The 6,568-nt window shown below is 38.5% G+C and overlaps 1 pseudogene; it reads left to right on the top strand.

The window, feature by feature from the left end:
* The first annotated feature begins 5,178 nt into the window (after positions 1–5,178).
* LOC116092014 lies at positions 5,179–6,205 on the top strand (annotated as a pseudogene).
* The last annotated feature ends 363 nt before the right edge of the window (positions 6,206–6,568 follow it).

The following is a 6,568-nucleotide window of genomic DNA, read 5'->3' as shown; positions in this document are numbered from 1 at the left end:
TATTCCTCTACCCACTACAATAGTTTTGCTGTAATTTCTATATTTTTAGGACGAACACACTATGGCCCTGAATTTTATGTTTCCTAAGAATGATACTCCGTTATATTTTTGGTTGTGATCCTAGCCTTTAATGGCTGAGCCATCTCTCAAGTGGGAGTGGGTGGATTGGTAAGCAGGGGTCAGGGTGATGGGATAGGGGAATTTTGGAGGGGGAACCTGGAAAGGGTATAATGTTTAAAATATAAATAAAAAAATCTAATTAAAAAAAGAAGATCTTCTCTAGCATGAACAATTTTAGGAAATTTAATACTATGATAACATTGCTTAAAGTAATTATCAGTTAAAGTTTTATAAAAATCAATATGAATTAAAATCTTCAAAAATTTAACTTTGAAATTAAATACATAACTAGATAAAAAATTGGCAGAAAAGCTGGAGAAAAAATAAATCCTTGCTATGGCTTGCATTATTTTTAAGCTATCAATATAATATCAAAAATATAATTATAGTTAATGTAATAACAATTCATAATATTGCTCTCAATTCTTTAAACTTCCCCCTGTATAAAATCTACTCTAGTTCAAAGCATATTGTGTTCATGTGTGTATTTATTCTTCTTGAGTTGGGAACATTCTCATAACTTTCAGTGTCTGAGTGTTTTCCACTGATACTTATGAAGCGGGTAGTACTACTCATATCAAACACTTGACTAGTGCTTCTCAGTGTTAAAGATATTGACATTGATAATCTGACAGTTTTGAAATGAAGAGGAAAATGGGACAAGAAAGTGAGCTCAGTTTTGTATTTTGAAAGTTATAAGGAAGTTAACGCAGTTCATGATGTGTTACAATCAGGATATACTTACTCTTCATGGGTTTTTGTAAGCTATGTGGACTTACTTTCATTACAGAAAATGTATATTCCCAAGTACTATTAAAAGTAGTAAAGACTGACTAAGAAATTAAAATTAGGTTCTAGACTTAAGCATTCTAACTCTTTCAATGTTAGCATTCCTTCTAGGCTCTCCACCCAACAGTTCCCTAGCAATGGACAGGTAAGAGCCTGGGACTGTTTGGCCTCCTCCTGTGCAGTCTGACTGCACCTTCTCTCTGGCCTCCACCTGTTCCTCTTCTCTCTTCCTTTCTCTCCTCCTGCTCCTCCTCCTAATCTCCTTCTGTCTGTCCTCCCTCCCTCCCTCCCTCTCTGTCTCTCTGTCTCTCTGTCTCTCTGTCTCTCTGTCTCTCTGTCTCTCTCTCTCTCTCTCTCTCTCTCTCTCTCTCTCTCTCTCTATCTTCCTTTCTTCTCTGTTTCTCTGTCTCTACTCCCTTCTCAACTGACCTTCCCATGCCCCCAAATAAACTTCATTCTAAACTAGACCATCACATGGCTTGGACCCTCAATGGGCAAGGGTGTACCTCTCCTGACACACCATAACTCCATTTACAAACCATGACACTAACTTTTCCACAACCATTGAAAGTTATAATAGGTTGTACTAATCAGCTTTGTAGTAACGTCAATGTATTTTAAGGTAGTGTAAGAATAATGAAGCATTTTCTGAGAATGTTTGCTTTAGTACTGAATGAATATTGCTTAAGCCTTAAACTTTGTAGTATACACTATTATGTTGTCAACACACTTTGATGAATGATTGAAATATAAAAAGGAAACTATAACTTTACAAATGCATTCAATATGCTTATGGCTATTTTTAAAATTCATGCCCAATCAAAATAATGTGGACACAACTCTCTTGCAAATTTTATAATATGTGTTATAGGAATGTATTATAATCAATGAATATATTTCACCTGGATCAATTCTGTCTTCAGTTGAGTGTGCCTAACTGTATGACTACTATAGGTAGTATAGAATTTTGCCCACAGAGCATGGCATTTAAATGTAGAAAACTGCACATTATTTAAAATAATCAACAAAGAAAAAATGATGACAGATAACTTATTCTAATGTAGGTATATTTTAAAAGCTTTATTCCACTTTATAAGTGTTTTACTCTGTGTGTGTGTGTGTGTGTTTGTGTATATGTGTGGTGCCTAGAAAGGGACTAGAGTTATGAATGGCTGAGTTATAGTGTGAGTGCTGGGTAACAAACCTGCAAGAGTAGAAAGTACTTTTAATCAATAAACAATTTCTCCAGCCCCAAGCTAAAATATTAGAAATGCAAGGAAAATTTTCTTTTCTTTGAAAAAGAGACAAAGTTGTACCTTTTCAGTCAATGCACTATTTTTAAAGACATTTGTTCTTCTTTCACTTCTGTGCTAAGTCACCCTGACCAAAATGAAACTATTTATTTCAGCTTATACTTTTCAGATCACAATTCATTACTGAGAAAAATTAAGGCAGGAATTCAAATAGAAACTTGAAGCAGGTACCATAGAGGAAAGATGCTTACTAGTTTACTCACAGTTTCATGCTTAACTCGAATTCTTGTACAGTGCAAACACACCTTCCCAGGGAATGGTACCACCCACAGTCACCTAAGACTTACTGATTCAAATTATCTGATCAAGAAAATTTCTCCCAGCAGGGTCCAGCATTTTTCTTTATGTCCAGTCCTTAGCTTGTTCTCATTAGTTTATAATGGAAAACTATATGTTTTCTAAGTACCAAAATAAATCTCGTGGGTAATGTTAATGCTTCAGTATTAAAACTAAATAGTATACATTTTGAAAATTTTAAAAATAAAATAGATGTTTTGATTTATTTTAATTATACAGCATACATTCAGAGAAAGGTATGCTAAAATAATTTGGGATTCAAAATGGACTTCAAAGATTGTAGAAAACATTTCCTATGGTCTTCTACTATCTATCTGAAGGTTATTGAGTTTGGAGTTTATTCACACATCTTTTTATAAGCTGTTGTTATGTGCAACAATAGCCAATTCATAAATTATCATGTCCATTCCTGCAGTAATCTGCTACTAAGAATCAATTAAGACATTTTTCATTTCTAAGGGAGTACAATAGGAGATTGATATTAACATGGAGATATAAATGAAGCAAGAAAACTGTTGAATTGGAATGACCACTATATTAAGCTCACAGATAATCAGAGCATTGTTTCCTTTCACTATACTAAAGCTTCAGGAGGCCTTCCGAAAGGAAGCAATTTAAAGGTAGCTAAGGTGAGTGAGTAGCAGGAGGGGGTTTAACAAAACAGCAGTTTAGCAGAGTGTCAGTTAGCTAGGAAACCCTGACCTCATCCTGACCTTTAGTTCCTGAATAGAAATACAGAGTTGGCTAGTTTTTCATGAGATTCTCCATCAAAGGAGATTAAACCTGAAGTGGCCTTGACAAGAATACTAGATGGAAAACCTCTGCACTGTGTAACCTTGTCACAAAAAGAAGGTGGTAATTCCACTGGCTTTTGTTTTTTTGAGCAAGTATTATGTTATTTTTACAAAAACCTCTTTATTACTTTTAAAATTGAACTCATTCTTTATCAATGTTATGTGTATATAAAATGGATTCTAAACATTTGGTATGTCTTATTCCTCCTCACTCTTGTCTATTTTCCTTTCTTTCTACAACTCACCTTTCAATTTTCCTGTCACTCTCCTTATTTTTATTTTTGGTTTGAAACCTACTGAGGCCAGAGGCCTCAGCATGAGGATGAGTATGGGCCGATCCGCTGGACCCTGTGTGACTCAGCAGTAGTTAGACCAGGGAGGAAAATAACTGCCTCCCATGGCATTATTCAACAGACAATAGTTTCCCTAGGTGGGGCAGTTTACCATGATCCCATCTACTTCCCATTACTGGATGTTGATAGGCTTACTCAGTAAACCATCAGCACTGCTGTGAGTTCATAATTGCAAGGACCATATCATGCCCAGATGACAACAATTAACAGTATTTATATCCTAATCATCCAGATCTTATCTTTCCTCTGTTGGATATTCTGTAATATATTCCTGAGCCTTGAAATAGGTTACACAGATCTCTCATTTAGGGCTCCATACTAAAAAGTCACATGTTCCTAGCACCTTGACTAGCCATGAGTCTACATTTACTACTCTCTATTGCAAAAGGGAAGAATATCTGATCAAAGATAGTATCAGAAGTTTTTATATGTATAAACATAAATGAATAGACGGTTGTCCATCAATGCAAATGATAATATCAGAGTCCCCTAGGCCTATGATGTCCACAGGCATGGGCTTTTGGCCAGATTTAGAGTCCTAGATATGAATTCCCTCTTGTGGAGTAGGCTTAACATTCAATCAGAAAGCAAGTGGTTACCTCTAGTAACAATAATGCCACAAATTCATCAGTGGGCACATCTTTCCTGCCAGGTCAATATTACAACATGGATGTTTTATTTTTTTTCCCTTCAGCAGCCTGCATAGCACCTTTTGGAACTCTGAAATCTAAGAATTAAAGAAGTGTCTAATACACGATTTCTCTGTGTCTTATAAAACTATGTAGTATCCTCAGCAATAAAATTGTATATTCTAGGGATTATGGGTCACCATGAGCAAATATCAATAGTGCATGTTATTTTGGAGAGTCTCTGGAGACTTTTTGAATAACAACTCATAGAGAAATATCCTACAGTAGGCACTGGTGTCTTTGCTTGTTCACTGTTGATTTGTGGGATCTGAATTATCTGTCCACTTAGGGTACATGCATTTAAACTCCATATATATTTCTTCTTTAAGAATTTTATACATGTATATAATGTATTTTGGTCATATCCATCTTCCTCCTTCTCTATCCAATTCTTCTTGACTCACCCAAACACACCTTCCTCTTAACTTCATGTCTTCTTTTTCTTTTGTTTCTATTAGAATACTGACTCTAATTACTGCTGCCAATATGTGTATGTATGTAGGGCCATTCCTATGAGAGACCACGATACTGAAAAACACTAGCTCTCTCTTCCCAAGGAACTGCAAGAACCGTCAGTATTTCCTCAGAAGTGACATCTGGAGATCCCATCTCCTATCTATGCTTAAGTATTTAGTGGCTTGATCTTATGCAAGTCTAGTGTAGGCAACCATAGTTACTGGAAGTTTATTAGTGCGGTAGCTCTAACATGTCCTGAGGACAGTAGTTTCCTTATAACTATAAGGAAACTGACCTCTGGCTCTTGCCATCTGTCAACTTTCTTTGCCATGATGACTTCCTGAGCCTTGACAGAAAGGCATGTGACATGGATATCACATTTGGGGGTGAGCAATCCACAAATATTAATTCTCTGCATGTTGATCAATTGTAAATCACCTTATTAACTGTTATCCACTGGAAAAAGAAGGTGCTCTGATAAGAGTTAATAATTGGGTGGTCTACCTAGCCGGAGTTTCCCGTGACCTCCGCCCACCTCCAAACTCCACCTTCAACCCCCTCCCCCATACTTGTGCGTTGGCTGAGATATTTTGGCCCTGGAGAGGACCCATAGCCTAAGCCTCCGCTGGAGTCCATAGCTGGGAAATCCAGAGTTTGCCACTTTGGCCTGAGGTCCGCGATATCGTGGGCAGAGTCCTCCGAGGCCCATTCGGCAGTGGTCAGCGACATCCAGGAGCTGATGCGGCACAAGGAGGGGATCGAGGCACAGATTAAGGCTAATTAAGACATCCTGGAGAGCCAAAAAGGGATTGACTTGAACGAGCCGCTGGTGGACTGTGAGGGCTATCCCCGGGGCAGATGTGGACCTGTATCAGGTCCAAACAGCAAGGCATAACATCATCTGTCTCCAGAATGATCACAAGGTACTGATGAAGCAAGTGGAGGAGGCCCTGCACCAGCTACACGCTCGGGATAAAGAGAAGCAGGCTCGGGACACGGCTGAAGCCTGAGAAGAGGCCATGAACCAAAGGCTGGGCTCTAACAGCCCCACCCTGCCCCAGGCCTTTGACAGAGTGAACAGTATCAGCCCTGGTTCCCCAGCCAGTATTGCGGGCCTGCAAGTAGATGATGATATTGTGGAGTTCAGCTCTGTGAACACCCAGAACTTCCAGTCACTGCAGAACGTGGGCACCGTGGTGCAGCATAGTGAGGGGGAAGCCCCTGAATGTGACAGTGATCTGCAGAGGAGAGAAGCACCAGCTCAGACTGATTCTAACCCACTGGGCAGGAAAGGGACTGCTGGGCTGCAACATAATTCCTCTCCAAAGATAACTCTTTCCTGGAACCTGCAGGAAAGCTTCTTCAGTTGAGCCCTGTGCTTGGGCCTGGGAGGGATTTCCTCATTCTCTTGGCTCCCTCAAGTGTAAGGATCTGGAAGAGAGTGTTGAAGCCTGAGCATCGAAGTGGGAGAGATGCTTTGGCTGCCTGATGTAATCTCTCTCTGGCTTAAGGCATTATTAAAAGTATGATTTGTGCCAAAAAATAAAAAGGAAACAAAAGAGTTAATAATTGGATTAGTTGTTAGGTTAAGTCTGTAGAAGGCAGTTGAACACAATATCTACATATTAAAATAATAATAGAATCTCTAATAAGGTGTAAGACTTCACTGGCTTTGAGTTCTTGGTAAGGTTCACAGTATGCTACTATGCAGTGAACTTTGAATATAGTCATTAATTAGCCTCATAACAATTCATTGT

The sequence above is a fragment of the Mastomys coucha genome, chromosome X, assembly GCF_008632895.1.
Source record: "Mastomys coucha isolate ucsf_1 chromosome X, UCSF_Mcou_1, whole genome shotgun sequence".
In the NCBI taxonomy this organism is placed as follows: domain Eukaryota; kingdom Metazoa; phylum Chordata; class Mammalia; order Rodentia; family Muridae; genus Mastomys; species Mastomys coucha.
The sequence above is the reverse complement of the archived record's forward strand: the minus strand, read 5'-3'. Positions and strand labels throughout refer to the sequence as shown.